Source organism: Rhea pennata, chromosome 1 (assembly GCF_028389875.1).
Source record: "Rhea pennata isolate bPtePen1 chromosome 1, bPtePen1.pri, whole genome shotgun sequence".
Lineage (NCBI taxonomy): Eukaryota > Metazoa > Chordata > Aves > Rheiformes > Rheidae > Rhea > Rhea pennata.
The window spans coordinates 112,950,088-112,974,392 of NC_084663.1; the positions used below are offsets into that span (position 1 = coordinate 112,950,088).

Genomic DNA, 24,305 nt, shown 5'->3' on the forward strand with positions numbered 1-24,305 from the left:
AGATAGAAGTCTGAATATTCAAATTTAGAAGTGATATGTGCTTGTATTTTCATAGTCCATTATCTGTGGTGCTTTTCATACCTGACACATTTGAATGGAAGGCAAAGATAATGTAGAAATTCCTTTAATTAGTCTGAGCATCTCACTTTAATAAAATGAGTGACCAAAAAAAGAATGCACATATCAACTATAATCTCTCAAATCATCCTGCATGGCAATGACATATTTATTACACCCTAAGATTGCCATGGTATTTTTGTGTGTCAGTGCTGAGGTTTAGTCTGATTTTTCCCTCAAGGCAATTGAGAGGTGAATGTTAATGATGTCCTTTCCCCCTTGAAAATATACAGCAATCTGCATTATTGCCTACATTATTTTCCTTGAAGGGCTATGTGGTGTTTGGTGTGGTAAACCTGATGACTTGGACTGAAAAAGGAGAAACCGTGGAAATCAACTCCAAATGGGAGATTAGGGTCAATGAGTATACAGAACCTTCACCAGCATTTATGATCACAGATCAGACAGAATTTCCTGCTCTTGAACACAAATCTAGCAACATACACCTGGGAGAACTGAAGCCAAAAGAATCCCACATGTGTTGAAGTGCTTTGCTGGATCAGGACCAGAGAGGCTGGTCAGGCTTTGCTTGCTAAATTAATTTCATACTAAGTGCCCACACGTTTATACACAACTCTTCTTTCTGGAATTCCTCAAAAGTGTTTTACACTACAAGCTATACAGAAGGAAATTGCTGCAGTCAATTCTGCAGTACATGTTTGGTGTACTATGCTGCAGTGGTTAATAGAGCACAGCCACATTGTAAAATGGCTTAGGACACAAGCAGAAAAATGCTGAATCTAATTAAAAATGCAAGGGAAAATGAAGCAGGCAGAGTGCAATAACCTGAGCTGAAATCCAGCCATGACATCAGAGTTAATGCTTTCATTTAGGAAGCTTTCTTGACTTTCTTAATAAACATTAGAGGTACATGGGAACTTCTAAAAATATTGCCCCTGCATGTTCACTTGAATGTACATTGAATTCACCCAATTCCCTTTTAGCATAAATGTACCCACAAGCAACAAGCTAAGAGTTACTTAACTGCGTAATTTTTATATGGAAATCAGTTGGACCTGCTGACTCAATTTATTCACATGCGAAGTATTGCATTTCACATGGGGTACATAATGCAGCTGGAATATAGGCTACAAAAAAATGGTTATTAGAGCCATGACATAGAAATGATAGAAATATAAACAGAGCTCCTGTATACTCTTCAAAGATAAGCCAACACACGTATCCATTTTTGTGACTGTAATAGAAACAATGGCTATGATCCAGATCAGTGAGACTAATCAACCTTCTACACTTTTGTTATGAAGTGGTGGGTAGATGCCAGTGCTGTCAGGCTGGAATGAGTTCACGGGAAGGTCTCAAACAGGCAAAGCAGCCAACAGGATGCTTGTAGCAGGAGACAACTGCCTGAGGGGATTCAGAAAGATTTGATGGGGTTTGAGCACAAGAGGATTTGGGGCATGGAGGATACAAGTGAATTGGAAATAGTAGGCAACTATGAGATTGACTGGTAAAGATGTAGGAGATATCTGGGCAATACAGAGGAATTAAGACATGGTGGACCTGGATTAGGAATTTGTGAGGCTCTGGAGTAGGCGAAGTTAAAAAAAATATGTTATCGGCTAAGAGGGGATGTGGGTTATATTTTGGAAACATGAAATCAGAAGGACTTGAGATTCCTGTGTAGGCACTCCTAATTCAGGTACCTACACGTATAATCCTAGTCTGGCAGTCAAGAGCTATGAGCAAGATCATTTCACCCCCTTCACTTTATAACACACAAGATCTCTTGGCCTCATGTTCCTCTCCATTCCCTTTTCCACTGCTATGTGATATCTATGTCAATCCAGCAGTTTCACTGGGAGGTCAGCATCAAAATAACTTGGCAAATCTTGAACCTTAGAACAAACTAGGGGGACTTTCAAGATGGAAAGTTAATGAAGAAGAGTTAATAACTCATGTTATTAACCAATGATAATTGAACATGAATTTTAGAGATCAAACCACAAATACAGCCAATGATCTATTAATAATCAATTTACAGATTGAAAAGAAGAAGAGAAGTTTCCTCTGTCCTAGCCTATTAAAACTGGAAATATGTTTATTCAGGGAGCTCAAATTCAGCATATAAAGCATCCTCAAGTAGGAAAAATCAGTATATTATTCATTGTGACTTTTTTTTTCAAATTTTAATAGAACAAAATAATATTTACCATTCCATATTTTTCTTTTTTTAAAAAAACAATACTCCAGTTAGCAAATTAATAAACAGTTACTCCACAAGAAAAAAAAAAGGAGAGATTCAAAATTAATACCTATTTTTAATCCATAAATAAATGTGTGTCATTGGTCTGATCTGTGCAAGTTTTATGGACATGGTTTCACTTAAGTATCTCTAAGTGTTCACTGTTGTTTATTTTTAATAAAAGAAATACGAGTCAAAAATATCTGCAGTATCTAGAGACTTTTAATTTGTTTTTGAAGAGTGGTTCATAGAGAAATTTGAAGTTGCTATGAACTTCTATGTTCATGTATGTTGTTAGCATCTCATTTAGCCTTTGCTTTACTTTAACAATGTATGACATTGGAAATAGATGAGCATTCTGAAGAAACAGAAGTTTTATATGAAACTCCCTCCTGTGTCCAGCTAACAGAAAAGACTATATCTACCAAATGCAACTTCCACTCACTGCTCAGGTCACGGATTTCAACCAATTTGAAGGAGAGAAGTAATTATTTTCAAATGAGAATCTGTTTTATACAGAGAGGGTAAACTGAACAAGAATCAGTGTAGCAGTGCTGTTTCCGTTCATACTCCAGTAGCTCACATATGAGAAACTCAGCAGAAAGATGCTATAATAAAAAATCAGTATTGCAGTAGAACAGCAAAGCAATACTCCTTCAGCTACAGGGAGGGTCGTCACATTGCTGCCCAGCTGTATTTGCTGGATTTATGTATTTTTCTTTTGTCATATATGGTTTGGCTTTTGGATTTCTACAGCCATAGGGAGAATGAAAGAGACCATGGTTCGATCACTGACATTTTATGACAAGTGATTAATTTTCATTAATAATCAATGAAAAATTGTCAGTTCTAATCATTTTAAATTAAATAATCTATTTAATGAGAATATCTTTTAAATTATACAAATGAGAATATAGTGTCAGCAAAAGAATTTTCTCACTCTGCCTGCATGTGTGTAACTTTTCTCTTATTAATATTCTTGCAATCATTGTTATCTTTATTTCATCTTTTGGTTCTATCTATCCTGTGAGGATCTAGATAACAGCAGATAGCTTAAGAAACTTAATTTACACTTTATGTAAGTTTTTATCATGTGGTTTTCCTGTTGATGATACTTCTAGCAAATTTCTTTTTTAGGTAGCTAAACTGACTCTGCCCTGACTGCCACATCCAGGTTTATATTAGCAATTAATTGGCCCAGTAACTTACTAGAAAAACTTTTTTTTTCCTTTTTTTTTCTTTCTCCTGGAGCTATAGTGTATGTAGTCTTGTATATCTGATTAATACTCTCAAAACAGAAGTGTATGTTTGCATATGAGAAAAAAATTTAGTGGCAATTTCATTTCTGATTTCATTGTTTTATTTGAAATTTTACTTCCAAGATAATGATGAACAAGTATGAAATAAACAGAACGAATTATTTAAATACTTAAAAGCTAGTGGCCTCCCCCAGGGGTCAGTATTGGGTCCAGTCTTGTTCAACCTCTTCATCAATGACCTAGATGAAGTGACAGAGTGCCTCCACAGCAAGTCAGCTGATGATACCAAACTAGAAGTTGGGTGACACACCTGAGGGCTATGCTGCCATTCAGAGAGACCTGGACAGGCTGAAGAACTGGGCAGACAGGAACCTCAAGAAGTTCAACAAAGGCAAGTGCAGAGTCCTGCACCTAGGAAGAAATAACCTCATGCACCAATACAGGCGGAGAGCTGACCCACTGAAGAGCAGCTCTGCAGAGAAGGACCTGGGAGTTCTGGTGGACAACAAGATCATTAGCCAGTGTGTCCTTGTGGCCAAGAAGGTGTGGGGTGCATTAGGAAGAATTTTGCCAGCAGATCGAGGGAAGTGATCCTGTCGCTCAGTCCTGGCGAGGCCCCATCTGGAGTACTGCATCCAGTTCTGGTTTACTCAGTACAAGAGAGACATGGTGCTACTGGAGAGAGTCCAGTGTAGGACTACAAGGATGATCAGAGGACTGGGGCATTCTTTTATGGGAAAAGGCTGCAAGAGCTGAGCCTCTTTGGCCTGGAGAAGAGAAGACTGAGGGGGGATCTTATCAATGTCTACAAATACCGTAAGGGAAGGTGTTGAGAAGATGGGGCCAGACTTTTCTCAGTGGTGCCTAATGATAGGACAAGAGGCAATCGGCACAAACTGAACCACAGGAAGCTCCACCTAAATATGAGGAAAAACTTCTTTACTGTGGGGGTGACAGAGCACTGGAACAGGTTGCCCAGAAGGGTTGTGGAGTCTCCTCCCTTGGAGATACTCAAAAGCTGTCTGGATACAATCCTGTCTAACGTGCTTTAGGTGACCCTGCTTGAGCATTGGGCTTGGACTAGATGACCTCTGGAGATCTCTTCCAACCTCAACCATTCTGTGATTCTTTGACTCTGTGGTTCTGTGAAATATTTAGTTCCTGAGAACAGCAGTTGGTTTCAACCAGTATAGAACTTGTGACTTCATTAGAGCTATAGTGATTTATATTGATAATGGATTAAGTTCATTGACCTTAACTGAAAGAAATATCTATTGAACAATTATGTTATTAAGGATTTGTTGCAATAGAAGGTGTAGGAAAATGAAAAAATGCTGGTAAGAAAATGCAACCTGTTTTCTTACTGCTGTCACAGAACAGAAATCCATTATCCACTGGCTAACAGACTCCCAAATTTATTGTTACCACCTGTTGTATGTTCTCACAGGTTTTTTTTCTTTCATTTCATTCAGAAATCACTTTTCTCTAGTACTACAAAAAAAGCAATAAAGCTGACTACACATCTAATCACATTCATTATTTCCTGTGTTTGGAAAAATATAGTTATTGGTTTCTCAAAGGGCTCTTTAATACAATGAGCATATGAGACTCTGGCTTTCTTGTGATTTTTATTAATATTTAAGCTTCCTTTGCAGTATTATTATTTTGAGAGGAAAAACCCAATAGCATTTGAGTGGAATGCTCCAGCACAGACTCTCAAGGGGGACATCAACTTGGCTGGAGCTATGAAATTGTCATTCTGGGGCAGACAGGTATTAGTAATGGCTGCCACACTCTCTGAAACATCCATGTTACTTATTCATTCAAAAAATCACCAGAGTGCCACTTTGCTGCAAAAATATGTCTTTTTCCCATCTAGTTAATTGTTTTGTTTCTTCAGTTCTATTTCTTGTGTGTCTCTGTGTGTGTGTGTGTGTGTGTGTGTGTGTGTGTGTGTGTGTGTGTGTGTATGTATAGCTGCTGGGTTATTTTGCTTTTCCTCTGGGGGAGAAAAGAGGATGCATGTGCAAAGTAATAGCTAATAAGCTGCAGAATTCTGGTATCGATAAGACTTAGTTTAGCGAGCTGAGCTAAAATTTTACAAAAATGAAGACACAGTAATCTAGAATGAGTGTTTCTTTGTTAGAGATTCAGGTTTTCTCATTTGGAAATACGTAAAAATTAAGCCCAAATTTTGATTGTTTTGGAAAGGACACTGTCGTAAAGCCCTTTGTCATCTCAGTTGCCACATCTATGATGGGAAAAAAAGCACAAATAGGGAGTATGTAGCTTGCTCTGATATTTCCCTAGTCTGAATTGAGATGTGCAACAGCATATAGGTACTCTTTGTAAAACTCCCTTATAGTCTGGTATTTTCCCATCTCCAGATGAATCTTCCACTCTTTAGCCCTACCTTATCTTCTGTTTCTTTCCAAGAAGGTCCTCCTTTCCCTTTCCCTTACTTGTGTCATCTTTTCTACTGTTTTTAACTACCCAGCATGTCTACAGACCTCTATAATAATTTAAAGAGACAGAGGACCATCTCTGAAAGTCCTCTTTTTCTTTTTTTTCTTTTTGGTCAGTGAAGGCCTGCAAAGGAGTATGCCCACAGCTGCCACCATCTTTCCATCCTTATCAAGCTGAGAATCAGACTGCCTGACTGAGAGTCACTACATGTGGAGACTTAAACTGGGAGGCATTTTGAAGTAAACTTTGCAGTCCTCTGATCTCCTGACTTCAGCAATCTTGGCAGCTTTTATTTGAAAATCAGATAGTGAAAAGGACAGCACTGTGGCTTTGTGTTGCTCTCCAGGAGAGGGGAGACAAGAGCCAGCCCCAGCCACTAAACCCACTTCTGCCTCTAATCAGCAGGTTATAGTGCCCAGTGGGAGAGGTGGGCCACAGATTTGTGGTCCCTTATTCCAGCATGATAGCATCCAACAACCTTTTCTGAAATACGCAAACGGTTCTATCCTAGGTCAGGACTAGAGTCTTCATTTCCTTTTTTGTCAAATGAACACTTTATTCAGGCTCACTCAAATTCAGGGATACCCTTTTATGGGAGTGTGGGAAATCATTTGCACAAAATGAAGAGACTGCAGTATTGGCCAGGTTCATATCTTCTTAGATCTGACACAATGCTGCAAAGACAGAAAGTGAGCTGAAGTGGATGAGGATGGAAAGAACACAGAGCCTTTTAAAAGAAGTTTGCATGCTTGTGGTAGGAAACTAGGAGGTGCCTACACTGGCTTTTCCAAAATGGCAGTTAAAAAAAAAAAATCCAGTATCTGCCTAACGTTGAAAATGCATTAGTCTATCTGACCTTAAAAAAACCTGTTTTTAAACATTGTATATATGTTCCAGATTGAACCAGGCTGAGGCGGCTGCAGCTTGTTTGGGCCTAATGAGACCCAGAAATTATGCAGAGCATTACTTAGGCGGTCCTAATCCAGTAGGTATGCTCTGAGTATACTGGGCTGAATGCAAAACATTGCTGTTGCATTCCTTTGAAGCTGTACCTGGAAAAGGAGCCTGTTTTTCTCTCTAGGTTCCCCGTGTCCTGTGAGCACTCTTTTGTTGAAGACATGACACTGCAAATCTCAAAAAAGACTGAAAGAATCATACTTTATAGCATGTTTCTATAATTACTCCTGGGCGGTTACACTGGGAGGAGATGAGCTTGAGGTGTGATCCCTGCTTTCCAGACCACTTACACATTTTGTATTGAGTAGAATCTAGGCAAATAATACAAAACTCCCCAAACCCTGGAAATTTATCACTCAGCTTAGTGTCATAGCAACTATTTGCAGCTTCATAACCCTTCTTGCTTCTGAATATTGTGGTACTGATTAGGAGAAAAGAAACTGTAATTTCCACTTCAGTAGAAAGAAGAGAACACAGTTTATGGTTTAGAGATGGCGTGTTATTTCAAGAAGAGAAAGAGTCAGTTCATGCAGAAGTTCTCAAGTTTACCACTTTCTGTAGAACCAGCCTATTATGTAAAATTCAGTCTCGTTTTTCTCTTCCTCTGAGGGTGACATTTTAATGGTTGAGATCTATTTCACCACACTGTCCTACATGGAGATCTGATTCTTAGGTGACTGGAAGTGCTCTTTCATCTGGAGCTTTGAGTCCGATACTTAAAATACACAGAACATTTGACTAATATGAGCCATTTCTTTCCTCCTCCCCTCACCCTCCCCCCCCCCCCTTTTTTTGACTTGCCCTTTTCATGTCCCATTCACGTCAGCTGTAAGAGCCCAGCTCTGCTTTTGACTCCACGTTAGGGCAAAGGTATCTAAAAGACAGGGCATGCTCTCTTCCATCTCTACTTCTGTCTTTAGAAGGAAGGAAGGCCAACTGCTCAAAACCTGCCTATAATAAAGTTATTTGTGGCCTGAGAGTTTGTGGCACATACTGAAACTTAGCAGAATAAATCAGTTCTATGAGCCCTTTATAGATTTTATTAAAAAAAAGCATAAGCAAGCAAATATTCACTCAGCAAGACATATTTCTAAGCTAATGTGTTACAGTTTTATTAGCTAATTAAAGATGAACAGTACAATGATCAAATAATGGGCACATTTAAGATTGAATCAATAAATCAATTGGTTCAATTTATTCAGTCACTAAATTAATGCATTCAGTAATCAACTCAAGTTATGAGTCTGAAATGGGAAGGAACTGCTCTGTGTTAGTTTAGCCTGGGGAAAATTTAAGAGGGGTCTAGTTTCCTTGTAGCTCTAGAACATATCCAATTATAGTCAATACAATACATACTCATTATGTCTTTTGGACTTAAACCTTAGATGAGGTGAATGCCACTGGGGAAGGGTGCAATAGCCCCAGGCAGTCCCTGCCCAGCAAACAGCCTCCAGGTCTGGGGCTGGAGGGCAGCATTTACCCCTTAGCTGGCAGCAGGGCGAAGGGGGCAAGCAGGGATAAGAAAACATAAAAATTGCTCCAAGTAGACCTCAAGACTGCTGAGGAAGACACTCTACTATGGATATCACATTCCTCCTGGTGAAGGCCTCAGGGCACCAGCTGCTCCCAGTGGTACCCCCCAGCCCCAGTTCTTCTGGAGGAAGTTTTGCAACTGAAACTGTCAACCCTGAGACCTAGAGGGATTTTGGAAGGGTGAGCGTAACACCCGGGAAAAAGGTAGGTAGTAAAAAGCTTTTGTATAATAATTGTAAGGGTATCATCAGTGAGGTTTTTCTGGATAATTTGGACTATTAGACTGCTGAAACACTAACTGAAATTCATGATAAATTCATACATATATGGTGTGTTCTCTTTTGCCCAGAAAAAGATTTCTGATGTAACATCAGCAAAGAGCAAATGTTGCTCTGAGTTCTAATTTGTGATCTCATTATTACTCATGTATTTTTGTGTTAAGCCATCATTAGATATAGTATAGAAATACCCTCGTTCTTATAAATATTTTGAATAATACTGTCTTTAACGCAGAGGAATCTAATATTTCATTTGGTGACAGTTTATTAAATTAAAGAAAATATTAAAGGTGACATTTCTTCCTTATATATACACATCTCAGGAGACCAGTCTTGCTTAATATCCTCCAATATGTAGATACCTTAATTAATAATTCATACCTCAAAAATAAATGGAAAATTTGCTTTATGTAAACCATAAAAAAGGCTTTCAGAGACTTGACTGAAATAGCAGCAAAATTCTAAAGGTTTTAAGGTAAAAAGAACATTGCTGTATTGGAAATTATCATTTTGTAAGTATAGTAGTTTGCATTGCTTTTCAGTGAGATTGTGACATTATAGCATCATCTGCACATTTAAAACTGTTGCAGTAGAAAAGTTCATGTGTATGTGTCTGCCCAAAGCTTAAACAATCAAAAGTGCTCGTAACCAGAAGGTTAACTTTTTGATTGAATTTCATATTATTACTCCTTTGATGAAGGTTTTCGTATTAAAATCCAGTTATATTTGCTATATTGAATTTACACTGCAGTTATTGTCATTTGTATATTGAATTTTCCAGTAAAATGAATCCTTGGAAATTATACACTTTTTTTTTAAATATATATATATATACACACTTGTAAATGCATTATAATTCCTTTATAATTAAGCCTATGGAAAAAGTAATATGTTACATTTGCCTTATCTGTTATTCAGTGGAATATTTTCCTCTAAATAGCTGAGTGATCTGATTTAGCTCTGTTTTTGTCTGGGGCTTTGATGTTGTTTCGGTTGATACCTGATAGGCAATTTTCCTGGAACAATGTACTTTTGCTAATTTGGGGGGATAGTATGCAGGATGAGCACTTAAAAATCATACTTTTAATCAATGTTTTAAGCAGCACGAAAATTTTAAAATAATAAGTGTTTGGTTCAGGCTTATTTTGGTCCAAGATTCTTGAGTTCAGGGGTGCCTGATAATAGAGATCTTCAGAAAAACAGAACAACTATTCATTAGGGAAGCTTTAAGATTGGTACAAATTGTCATAATTGTCTTAGATAGTTCAGCTTTCCTGGTAGTTTTTTTTTTTTTTTTTTTTTTTTTTTTTTTCAATTTATTCCCATGCAACACAAATTGTAAGGTACATATTCTGACTTCATACTCTCAGCTCTTCTGATGTTTTCTTCTTAGATAACCTAATCTGTACAACCTTCAGATTTGTATACATTTATCCTGATTGCTGCACCTTTTAAAGTTCCCAGTTAATTTTTAGTCAGAGAAAACAAGTTTAATGGGAATACTGTCTTTTATTCTAACCTGGTCATGGTTCATATTTTGTAAGAGGATTTAAATGTAGAGAAACTTCACTTAGTGCATCTCTCCTCCTCTCTTTTTCCTTTCTTTCTTCTAGAAGTGCTTTATAGAAAGAAAATTAGATTGATTATGAATCACTTAAATCTACTTTAATCCCAATCCAGAGTGCAACATGAGTGTTTGTTTTTGTCTTCTCTTACACGAAAAAAAAAAAAAAAAGGAAAAAAGTTGAGAGTAGGAAGTTCATTATACAGATAATGATAACAATTGGTTATATTAGGTATGATAAAAATAAAATATGTGAAGATTTCTGCTCCATATTTGATGAGAAAGCTGTTTATAGAGCATAGTTAAGAAGAGATTCCTTCTAAGACAGGTCATTTATGAGTATTTTTGGACAGTTTGTTGAAACATCTTGTGCTTCTACCTGTCAGAATTAGGATACCACACAATAGAGGATGTGCTCTAATCTAATCCATCAGTTCCCCTCTTCCCACTTCCCCAGAATTGCCCTTAAATCTCTGCCAAACAAGCTCATATGTTCTCACACCAGTTCTAGCAGCCCACCAATCTTCACAGTATCTCGTGAAGCCTGCTGCGTATCATGTATCATTTCAGGAAAATGGCAAATCAATTTTCATTAAAAACACAAAGCAACAGCCAATAACAGTTTAACTAACATTACCCTGTATTTTTTAGAAGCATCATTTTGGGAATGATTTTTCATAAGTGAAATAAAAACTTGCTTGTCTAAGGGAATATATAAGGCCTGCTGACATGTACGCGATAGTAACTGGTGTAAGCTTAGTGACACACTTCATGCTTTCTGATGCTTCCAATTAGCATGGATTCATACAAAGAAAGGTGTTGGATCAGGCAGTTTCCAATGATGCATTAACACTTGAAAATTAAATTTTGTTAAATTTATTCATAAAAGAAATAAAGAGATTTAATGGCAGCTGTCACTTGCAAAAGGACCAATCATGACTCAGCTGAGCACCCGAGACAGTTTTTGCTACTATTTGTTTGTTTGGTGGGAAGTTCATTTACAGATTTTTCATGCTGATCTAATTGATTTGCAGGAGGGCTAACAACCCTATTTCCTGCACCTGGTTTGACAATTGATACCATCTGGTTCATTGGATTAGCAGCTGTAGTTCACAACTTCTATCAATTCAGACACGTTTGACAAGAGTTCTGCATCTTTGGTCTCTTCCAATTCATTTCCTCTTTATATGCTGAAATCTGCAGAGCTTCTTCACTGCAAAGCAAGATTTTCTTAATTTATAACATAGGGATAATAGAATGATGATAATTATTATTCTAGTCTAGTTAGAGCTGAAAAAAGCATGCATCATGCCCACAGCAAACACAAGGGGATGAATTAACATGGAGGGTCACATCTGCATTTTGTTTACTTCACTGGAGCTGGAGGGTGCTCAGCATCTCAAAGGAGCAGAACATTCATCATGAAGAAAGTAAATATAATTATCCCATCTCAGAAATTAGAAACAGGTCTTCATGATTCCGTGTTCAAAGTCTCATCCGCCAGAACACAATGACTGCCTATCAGTTCAATAATGTTTACTTATATCTCTCATGATGTGTGAAGCTGGGGCAAATTTGGACTCTTTATATACACACTATTTGAGAAGTAAGATGAATTGCTCAAGGAACACACTGCTCCACTAATGAACTGGGGAAAAACTTAACCGTCCGGTACAATTTCTGTTCTCTGTGCACAAGGTTAATACTAGTTAAACTTTTTGTTCTTAGACTTCTCATCATAATAGTATGATAAAATATAACAATACAATGCTACCCAGTTAAATCTTATTTCTAGACAAGTAGAAATAAGTGATTCAAAGGTTTTAGGCCAATTACCACAGAATAGTCCTAACTGGGGTGAATTATTCACCAGCACAATTTGAAGTGAATTATTATGGATTATCTAAGATATGGAGAGTATGAAATGGGGGAAGGGGAGTTTCTCTGTAATCTTGCCCTGCCCTCATATCTTCTTTCCTATGCTTTTGCAGCTTTTCAATCCCAAGAGAAAAAGGAAAAAGAATAATAGTTTAGCTGGACTCATCTCATTACTATTTCACTGGCTTAACTGGGCTATTCTCGCATTCTGATGTAAGTAGTTTTTACCAAAATTCATTATTTTCACTGGTTGAACAATGCTGTACAGGGCTTTTTTTCATCAATAGAGTGGTATGTTTTGTCTCTCTTACCTGCTAAGATCCTGATTTTTTCAATATATAATTTCATAACAGCTATGAAACATAAACGCTTATAGAGTCATTTCAAAAAGGGGAGGGCATTTCTGGCATACTATCCTGCATGAAGGATCCTGAAGAGAACAAATGAATATGCATGAAGGGTATATAATATGCATGAACAGGTTGCTATTTCAAGATGTAGCTTTAACAAAGAAAATGAACCTGCATCTCATTCATATTTATATCTGTGATTTTTCAAATCCTGAAAATGTCTTGGCTTATTTTACAAACTTGATATGCTCTTTAGATGTCTTTGAAATGTTAACATATAATAAAAATTCCACTGTTTGTTACTATGTTTACATGTACACAAAAAGAATCAATAGGCTGATAAAGAAATGTGTATTTCTATTTGTATAGAAGCATATTTATAGAACTTCTTATAGACATTGTCTTAGGCAGAGGCTAGGCATAAAACATGTCAGCAGAAGATGTTGTAATTGAGCAACCATGAGAAAACTGGAAGAAAATAATATTTCAACTCTGTCCTTTATCTAGCATTCTATCATCTGTGTTGTTTTACTAGTGATCATTTTTTCATGTACAAAGTGCAGCTCAAATATTAACCAATTAAATGTACAGTGTTTGATTACAAAATGATCTTGCTAAAAAATAAGGTGTTTTACATGACTCATTAGTTCATTAAAAAGATTTGAATTAATATTTTTCAGTCATCGAAGAATAAATTTCTTAGTAGAGTTGCCTGCCTTGAAACCTTTCCAATATATTCTCTCCCAAATAATAAAAAATTCAGGTCTTGTGAGTGCAGATACCTAGCAACCTTTTTCTGCTCTTGCAGCTCACTGTCAACAGTCTGGTTTTTGAAAACATGTTAATTAGAAGTACTGCAATTTCCTGGGAGAGAAGGCTATCTTGACTGCCAGCTACTATCCAGAAAGCCATTGTTTCAGAACTATTTCAATTAGAAAAAATAAGATAAATGGAAAGTCAGCTTTTCCCATGGTGTCTAGGTTTTTTCTGTTGCAGAATTTTATAAATTACTGTAATAGATGCAGCAGAAACATCTTTATTATAATTTAAATAGGTTTTTAATTGCACATTCTACAAATGCATGTATTTATTTATTTTTCATATAATATGATGTCCCCTCTACTGTTAGGTATGTATTTAAAAATTTTAAGCTTGACATATACAAACATATGTATACATATATACTCAACATATATACTCAAATACGGAGAGAGAAAAGCTAATATTTAGCCTTTATTTGTAATGTAATTGTGGAAAAAAAATACCATTTGTTCACTTTGAATACTTGGCAAAACTCTCCTTTCTCTGCAAGATGGGAGGGAAAAAAAGAAGTTAAACAAATTACAGCAAATAGTACTAAAACCTTTCAGAAGGCGTTGACATAACTGAGGAATCCTTGATCATGAACTTTTAGTTATTTTCTGAAAGGACAATAGCTGCTCCTTTGATCTCACCAAGATCTCCGCACCTCTGCTGTAAAAAATGACCCAGTAGGCTTCATGATGAATCATGAAAGTTCTTCTGGGAGAGAAAAATGTTAGTGAAAAGGTTAGCATTTAAAGTCTCTCTAGCACTTCTTAGTATATTTTTACCTTTGTTTTAGCTTCTAAATTCACACTTATCAAAAGTTAGAATAGCAATAAGATGTTTCTGAAGCCAGTAGTCCTAGAAGAGAAGTAGAAATTACTGTAAAAGCACTATTCATTTACTATTTTGTGAAATGTAGAGATGCCTAGTCTCAAAGAGAACATGCATCATGGTGTGTTTGACATTCCAGTGAGCTGAATGGAAAAAAACAAAACCAAAAAAGTTTCTAGGGTCTAGTCCTGTTACAGCCTGCATAGATCAGCAGTTACAGTGATGTACCAAGGAGAATTTCTGGGATAGCACAAAGTATGAAGTTACAATTAAGTTAGAGTTAGAGGGCTGAGCCTCAGTGAGACTCATTTTATATTACTGTAGGGAGGAGTTAATTGTATTAAGACAGTACTGATATAGAAAATGAGCAAATTGGGCCTTTTTTAAAAAAAAGAGTATTTATGGCCTCTTTTCAATGTGTTATGATCACAGATGCCAACAAAATCTTTCCCTTGCTCCCTCCAAACACACTGTTTATTTCACTTGAACATGATTTATTAAAGCATAGCTCTGTAAAGGTGGTAATCCCCCAAAATGGCTGGATTACATTCTGACTTGCTTCTATTTCCTCCTCCAAGTGCTTTTCAGCAACACACAGTCTTGAAAATACTCCCATGTGTATGTTCTTGGGTTGTGCCGTTAATATCAGAGGAGCTGGCTATCCTAGAAATGTTAGGCAAGTGTTTTCTGAATTGGTTCCCAAACTGTGGCTAATATCTATTATGTAAGGGGCATCTTCTTCTCTGGGGAAAACTGTATATGATGTGTGTGTGTGAGAGAGAGAGACAGACAGACAGAGTGTGAGGGTTCTAAGGTCAGCACAATCAAAAATGTGCTGTTTGTAGCATTGGACCGTTGGACTTATCAATTAGAACACCCACTTTATGCTATCTCTCACAGAAATAATATAACTTTATTAGTAAACAGGAACCCTGGCTTAAAGTCATCTGTGTTTGAGGGGGATCTGGATCTGGTAAGAAGATAAACTTTAGATCAGCTTAGGAGACAGCAACTGCATATATAATTTGTAGCTGTCACATGTAATTGCGCATTTCAAGGGTCAAACTTGAACAACGGACAAAAACGAAAATCATCATCAGATATTAGCTTTGAAAGCTAAACTTGTTTTGATTTGGATATTTCCTCTTTAAACTGAAAATAGAATAACTGGAGGTAATGTATTCAATCAAATTCTAAGAACACAAAGTGTCATTGTTATCTTTGCTGACTAAACCTCTTCTGGCCATATGTTCACACTTCAGCTGTATGATAGTGTTTAACAGCAAATACATAAGCAAATCTATTAAAATATTGCTAATAAGGTCTAAAAGAAATAATACTGATGATACAATTGGATTTAAGGGTGAGTGCTATTTGGCATAACTATTAATTTATGTATAGTTCTGTCTTCTCCAAGTGTGATGAGAGTTTGTTTCAACCATCGTTTTACCAGCTGTGTACTCTATAAGTTTAAATCCAAGTCCATTGACACCAGTGTGCTTTGGTTTAAACCAAAACCTGCACACTGCTATCACTTTCAAATACTCAGAAATCATAAATCAATTCAATTTATCATCCAAATTAAAAATTTCCGATAAAACTATTAATAGAATTTAAGAAAAATGCTTGTCTTCTGACTCCCCAGTCTCTATAGTATACTTAGATCATATTCTTAACTGTGAAGCAAGATGATTTAGAACTAGTTGAAATAAAAAGGAGGGGTTTTGTGATTATAAACCTTATAAATACTGAATTTGAATTTCAAGAAAAATTCCAACCTCTTAAAGTCTCTCAATAAACTTTTGTTACTTGGCAGTACTAATTTTGCTACATAACTTCTCACATGTGTTATAATTCCATTATAAAAGTGTAGTCCATAGGGCAAATGTTTCCAGAATGCAATACAAGAGAGATATTGATAAACTGAGAGGAATTCAGCAACGGATTATCAAGATGGGGGGCTGGGTAACCTGCCTGTGAGGAAAAGCTGGAGAAGCTGGACTTGTTTATCTAGGAGAAGTAATGGCCTCAGGGAGCCCAAGAGCCACCTGCCCATTCCCCAAAAGAGGGTGTCAGGAAGACTGAGATAATTACCTCACAGAGACATGTGGTGGAAGGACAAAACATAACACACACAAATTGAAACAGAGGAGGTTTTGACTGAATACAAGGAGAAGTTTTTCCACCCTGAGGACAGTCAAGTGTTTGAAAAGGCTACCTGGAGAGGTTGTGCAGGCCTCACAGAGTGGAGGTTTTTGTGGAGGTTTTCAAGCTCTGAGCAACTTTGTCTCATCTTAAAAGTTGACCCTGCTCTTATCAGGAGGTTGGACCTTCCAGGGTCCCTTCCCACCTGAGTAACTTTGTGACTCTTGACAAGAAGGATCAGAACACTGCACAATTAAAACTCATTGGGTTTGATGGAAATATGGGTAGATATAGGCAACTTTTCAAAATCCTTATTTGTTTCACCTCATTTGAAAAAATCTATACATGTGTAGGAAATTTCTACTTAGTCCTTTGTAGGCAACATATTTCTAGAGCACTGCTTCATTATGCTTCCCAATACTTGGGCTAAGTGGTGGAGAACTGTAAGGTCTTTTGATGGAGCTGGAGAGGGGTGATGTGGCATAGCCTGTGATTTCCTGTTGAAAACTCTTTTAACTCCTATACTGTACAGAAATGTTAATGAGGAATGGAGACTGTCCTGATAGTTGGCCATCAGCTCCCATTATACATCCATTATTATGTTTCTTTCATTTTGGATATTTTTTTTTTATTGAAATTCCTGAATTCTCTCATCTGATGCAGATGGATTATGGAGGATTATGCAATTAAACCAGTTTTATAGTAATTCAAGGCTGAATCTCTGTTTCCTGTAAACTTAATATGATCTGCTACACTGCATTTGTCATTCGTGAGTATCTCTCTGCAGGAACCTTTAATGGTACCTTTAATTGTACTGACACAGAAACAGGAACTGCAGAGCCAGTGATTGTATATTCATGCTTTCATCCAGAGTAAACAGCAGAAAGAGCAAAGAACAACAGTCTCTATATGTATATTTCTCCTTATCTGCACTTCTGTTTTTCAGTATTCTTTGCATGGTTTTGCGAATTTGCCTCAGCCTGTCTACTTTCCCTCCCTCACTGTTTTTGGAAGAAGCAGGCTGTCTCAGCATGCTCTCAGTGTGTTCCTTCTATCTCCTCATGTTTTTTTGTGTGTCTAACAGCTTTCACTAATACCTTGTGGGTGGTCCAGTCTCCTTGCAGCATCTTACAGTTTAGGATTTTTGACGTCATGCCAGGCTTGTGGGAGTCGGGCAGTCCTGTTCCCCAACCTTGTTCCTCTGAGTGTTTCTTCCTCTCCGATTCAATTCCTTTTTGTTTCCTCTATACCAGTCTCATCTACTCTGAGTGATCAGAGTAATATCATGAAGATCACCTGTCTTCTTTCCTGGAATTTATGTCAAACTGCCTGTTGGTACAATATCTGACACTTTAAGGCTCAGATTTCTTATCAGGATATGTAAGATTAAAGAGGATAGTCATTCCCTTCTTGTGCAGATCATTCAATGGCGGAAAGATATTTATGATGTTTATGTATCTGTAAGCTTCAGAAATGTTCCACATAGCAAATGGAAGCTATACATAACACTGATGTATTACTGCAAAAGCCTTCAGTGTCTTTCCAGAGTCTGACTTCTTCAATTTCTGTTGTAGTAAATGTTCACCAATTTTTACTTTATTCAAGTAACAAGGGAAGGAAAAATGAGTTCTAAGCTGGACACTATGACAAATTATTGTGGCAATGTGGTACACAGCAGGATAACATTCAAAAATATCTCTGTATGTATCTAAAATAGTTAAGATGAAAACATGTAATATTAAAATTTTCTTAGTAGCATTTTTTTTGTTTTGTTTTGTTTTGTTTTTAACTAGCACAAGTACCTACCGCATAAAAGAATGACAACATAGCTGAGCGCTTGAGGGGAGGAGGTAACAGGCCCTATTCAATAAAGATATGTTGATCCTTTGATCCTAAGTCTTATTCACTGAGCATGTATTTGCAAACCAAAGAGAAAGTACTTGGAGAACCACAGTGTAAAAGCTATAGGTATTCTCATACAGTACCTGAAGGTCACGCCCTGTCAAGTCACAGGTGCCCTCTGCTTGGACCGTATAAGCACCAGAGTAACTTTGAAAGAAAACTGCTTCTTTAGAGAAGGGATACAGTTCTTCTGCAGCTAGGGTGTCCACAGAAGATATTGACTGATTTTGTCTCAACCTTCCCTAAGCATCAGGGTCACTGCAATTCAGAGAAGATCTATTTACTCACGACAAGTTCCCCTTTGCCATTTTTAGCATTCTTAGGATCTAAAGCTGACATACATGTGACCAAGAGTCTAGCTTCTACTTTTTTCCTCTATAAAGGAAATTCAGATTTTGCCTTGCAGGGTTAAGAGATCCTACATTTATCAGAAAGAGAACTAAAATGAAACATTGCAGAATAAGTACAAATATTAGCACTGCAAGATGAGAAATAATTTGAATTGTAGGTGCAACTGAGACTTCAAGCTTAGAAGTCAAGGATCTAAGTCAACCAAAATATTCTGATAGCTGGTTTTTAACAGTAGCTTTGGAACAGATCTTCTGGGGCCCATGAGAATAAAATAACTGGATTTATCTGTCAAACATACAAAAATCTACAAGGGCAGTGGAGGGCTGTCTATTTTTTATCAAAAAATATCTGGCAGTTCAGATGCCAAAAAACTTTCACTCGCAAAGAAATACTTTGGCAAAATATATGAAAATTACCACGGAGAAAAGAAATATTTTTATTCAGTTTTAATGTTAGGAGATACAACGGTGTAATAATTAGGTGGTGCAGTCTGTCATGACATGACTTCTGGGAATTCTTCTTTAGTCTCCAGTCTGTTGTTAGTTTTGTTTTAGTCCAACTTAGAGTGGAAAAAGGCTAGTTACCGTATCAGACCTTGGACCCCATGGGGACAATGCCAGATTCAGTGCTCTAGACCATGCCTTTTCCTGGAGTATAGGAATCCTAGATGGAGGCTGGACTTCATAGCCTGCAGCAGATTCATGGGCTGCTCACCTGTTTTTCTGTACACAGTCAAACATACGTCTACTGAAATTTAATGTCTCAGTAATGTTAACACCTTTAAGAAAAATGCAGAAGAAAAACAAGAAACAAAAAGTTTAGCAAAAGATTGTACTTTGCCCTTGAGCTTTACAGGGGAAGTGAAGATCCTGCCAAGATACAGTTGCTGGGAACAATCTTTTTTTTAGAGTAGGCCTTTTAGCCACCAGTCCTTGAAATCTGTGACCATCTCTGTGCATTCCTTTCATCCACCCCAAATGCTTCTCTCCTCACCATTCTTGGACTTCTGCTGCTACATTTCCTCCTTTTGCTGGGCAGTCACCACTCCATGCTTGTGTAGACATAATGATGTTGAATTCCTACAATAACTCAGAGCACTGTTGATCCATGTTTTTATAAACCATTCTGATAAAACTGATGTCTATTAAAGTACATATTTCATCCAGTAAAAAACATTTTGAATTGTGAGCCGTTATTATCTCAAGTAGCTCACTAAAAGCATGTAATTTTCCAAGTACCTGCAAATAAACATTGCTAACAATTGTAATTTTTTTTTCCCATCAGTATTCTATTTCCATTGGCTAGGCTTATTTTCTACCATTCTTGAAAAAAATGCAGAGGCAGCAGGTGTTCATGTGTAACAGACTCAAGCAGCCATTAGTGTCCCAGTATGAGGGTTATATCTCACCATTTTAAGGAGTGCTTTGTGATTAAAATTTTCTTTTTGTTCAGGAGAAAAAAAAAAAAAAAGGATAGACAGAAGAGACCATTTTTCTCTTAACAATGAATTAACAAGTGGCAAGTCCTTAAATGACATTTGAGCTATGACTCTTGAGCCAAGAAGCAATAGTACTGCTTATTTATTGAGTTATAGTATTTCAGTGGAATATCAGACGCCTTCACTACCTGTCATTCCTGTTCTTCCTTTAAAGCCTTAGATATGTGTAAAATATACATATACTATTGAATGACTTTACTTCAGTTGACCCAATCATTTCATATTATTCAAACCAAAAATTTTAATGCTTTCAAAATAACAGGGTCATGCAAAAATACTGACTAGCATAAATTTTTTAATTGACATGCTGTAAATCTTTTCATCTAAAAATTCGAACAGGCTTGTCACTGCCATTGACTCATTTTATGATGGCGTGAAAATGGATAAAGACAGTGCATGAGGAACAAGATCATCATAAATCTTCATTCAGATATCTCCTCCACCTCTCTGTATAACAAGAAAAGTGAAGTGAACAGATTGCATACTGCTAAGTAGAGCTGTAATACTTCAAAAAATAAATGATCAGCATGGTATAATGTCAATTCATGTTGTTGCAGCTCACAGAGTACTTTCAAAATGAACAGATGTGCCGTCAAAAAATACTATGTTAAATTTCCCTAACCTTACAGGGATGTCTATGCAAATATCAAATTAGGTACCTTGTGTCTTTTTTAATGAAATCTGAGGCTGTTTTATGTTTTTTCTTTTTTTTTTTCTGCCCCAAAACCTTGAGGGAACTGCTAGAATGGAGTGAGTAATTAGACTAGTAGGGTTAAATGTGTGGTATGTGTTGTTACCCTGATTCTGTAGTGGCATCTTATAAGAAATGGTGAATTCTTTTCCTGAGTAAAATCCTATTGATTTCACTGGGGCGTTCCAAGAAAAGTATGAGAGACTTTTCTCACTGACTCCTCATAAAGCCCATGACATGGTCTTGAAAATACCTGACAATGATACAAAATTTATTTTATTTAGAGGACTATTCTAATGAGAAAACAAAAGAAAGCAGAAGCTCTCACATGAGCTATACAACATCAAAAGATAAATGTTTCCTGAACACTGCAAATTTGGGGGTCGTTAGGAAAAAAAAGGTAGCATATGCTGATTTGAGATCAGTTCTTGATTTAGAAGTTCACCAAGCATATTATACTTTTTGTGTAGCAGGTGGATTTAAAATGGAACAATCTGATAAATTGTAAACTAATGATTTTTTGGAGGGGATTTGAATAATAGCTCCAACTCTCACATTGTTTTTAATCATCTAGTAAAAAAGCTTATCTCAAAGGTCTCTTTCTGTGAGGTTCACTGAGCCCAATGGACATAAAGAACAAAAGAAACAAAGGCAAAAGTGCCATCTGAATCTTTAAAAGTAAAAAAAAAAAAAGGTCAAGAATAATTTTGGTTCAAAGTGACTGGTACCTTCAAAATAAAATACTACTATATATACCTATAGCACTCCTTTGAGGAATTCAACTCTCTTTCCAGTCATATTTTTAAACTTTAGAGATCTCTCTGGGGGTATTGTATTAATATCACCATTGTGCAAGTGAGAAAAGGAGTCAAGTAGAAGATGAAAGGTACTGTTGGACAGCTGGCCTAACATCTTTGATGAACATAGAAGTAAATTAGGAGTTCACATTAATGAGTAATAGACCATAATGCAAGTAATTGTAACGAAAGGGCCTCATAGAGAAGAAATGATTAACCCAGAAATACTGGATAAAGAATTCTATACAACATTCAAGAATAGATATCTATACTGTTTGACCTCTAAAACCAGGAATGAAGTATTTAAAATGTTCAAAACTTTTACTTTAAAATTGCTATATGATGTGAAATACAGAAGAGTTCACAAAAATATACATGGATGAATTTATCCAATAAAAAAATTAAAAAGAACTATTCACTTTATAGTCCGTGAAAACAGCTTCCTGAACGTATTTTACACATAGACAAGTGTATTTCCTAACTGTGTTTACCCTCATCTTCCTATCAGTAATCAGTTAAAGCAGTTCTAAGATGCAACTCTGTCCCTCTTTCCTCTGCCTTCTCTTCTGTTTGTTCCTTCACTCGCTTCTTTCCCTACACACGGACTTATGTCAGGGAATTAAAAAATAAAATAGAGAAGAGAAAAGGATCCACATTTTAAAGAGATTTTTTTTTTTCCTGAAATGTCAACCCTTTGGACTCAGAGTCTCCTTTTCCCATTCCTTTCCTTCTCCACTTTCCAAATAAAGTTTCTCACTGTGCTTCCGCATCATCTTTTGAAAAAAAGGACCTCCCTTTTATTCTCTTTTGAGATTGAGGCAAAAAAATAAAAATAAATAAATAAATATGTCTTATCCATTTCTAATTCAAAAAGAGCATTGAAGAGTAAATTCTTAATCTATGATTTTTTTCCCATAAGGCTAATCCTAATATTTGATTTCTTCATAGAAGCCACATATCTTCTCCTATGTTTCTAAATGCCTTGATGAAAGTGACAATATTATCTCCTTGATGGACCTTAGGCTATGTGATCCTTTTTCTTTCATTCATCTTTTCTATTTCTCTACGTCTCTTTTTGAGTTTAAATTTTCTGTTTCTACACTTCCATTTAATTACAATGATTACAGTGATTCTCAGGTTAGACCTTCTTTATGCTAGTGGTTAAAAGTAAATGGTTAATATTCTGAAATGACTTATCTGAGATGATGAACTACTTGAGTGATGAAAATTTTTGCTTAGCTTAAAACTGATGTATGTTTTAATGGAAGGGAAAAAAGCCTTTTGTTGTTGTTTCACATGACATTGATACAATATAATGATGGTAGATAGATCTTCCCTGAAGAAATTATTGTCTGACTATCGACCCCTCTTTAAGGCTCCTTCATGTGGAAATTATCTTAGATAAAAGGCTAAAAGCAGCTATTTTGTACTCTCAAGCAGACAGAACATTCCCCCTTCAGTATTAGCAATTTCAGTTCTTTCTGTTCTCTATTACCATTTTGGAAGATCTTTTTGAAGCATGTGTGAGCTTAAATCCTTTGATGTTCAGTACTCATTGGTCTTCAGTTTATTCTATACAGTTTCCCATCTGAACAAGTGACTATTATCAGACTTTTACGCAACATAGCTTATAGATTTCTTTATTACTTGCCAATACTTAGCAGAAAAGTTTTGTTTGTCTATATAAAATTTTTAACTGGAACAAATTTTAGGGTGGAAAAAAATTTACTTAAAATAAATTATTAATAATTAGATTCATCTGGACCATTAGGACAATGGAAAGTAAATTAAAATATTGACATTAATATCCATAAAAGCCCCAATAAATTTTTGAACTGCAGAGATACAATTGTTGGACATCTATTCACTGCATGGAATAATTAAAAAGGAAAGACAAAAATTATAAGCTAGTTTATCAAACACTCTTAAAGCGAAGAATGTATTATGAACATCTTTACAATAATGGAAATAGAAATGATTCATTAATAATCATTATGTCTTATGAATTAAAAGTTCAAGTGTCTTCTAACAGGGACACTTTAGTCCAGAAGATAAGGTGAAAATGTGCAAATATGTAATTCAGGTTGCTGTATGTTTTGAAGGAATATGTTTTTTCACACTGCTGAAGTTTACTGAAATTACAGTTGGGAAAAAACATTAAGAACTGTAAAGTGATCTGAACTTGCTGGTCTTTGTTTGATCTGTTTCTTACTTAAATATAAAACAAAAAGTTGATTTCCCTGCTTCATCTATTTCAGATGGAAGGATGAAGGTAACTATGATGAAACACAAAGAAATGCCAGAATGCAAACAACCCATACAACTTTCATTGCATAGAATTACAACTGGATTGACAGAAGTCTGTCTGCTAGTCAGAGAAACTAGATATTATTCAAAAGCAAAAGATTAAGCTAGTATTTTTTAGTAACAAAGATATCCTGCATGTGAAAAAGTACTAATAAGGTCTTGTGTTTACTGTATTGCTTTCATGGCTTATCCTCCCCTAAGACCTGTAGCCCTCAAAAGCTTATATTTAATTATGAATCAAAATTTCATTTTGTACTATTTTGGTGATGAAAATTCCTTGCAAAAATAGTCTTCTCAAAATTTCTAATATTCTGATTGCTTTTCTCACCTTCTCTCTAGATTGCTTATTAACTTAGACTCATGCTGATATG

At 36.2% G+C, this 24,305-nt stretch overlaps 1 long non-coding RNA gene across 6 annotated transcripts in view; it reads left to right on the top strand.

Annotated features, from left to right (window-relative positions):
- Positions 1-24,305, top strand: part of LOC134138856 (uncharacterized) — a 155,374-nt gene that overhangs the window by 47,957 nt on the left and 83,112 nt on the right. For all 6 annotated transcript variants that reach the window (XR_009958035.1, XR_009958031.1, XR_009958034.1 and 3 more), the window contains one exon: positions 12,369-12,468. This is a non-coding gene — a long non-coding RNA (uncharacterized LOC134138856). The remainder of the gene's footprint in view (positions 1-12,368; positions 12,469-24,305) is intronic.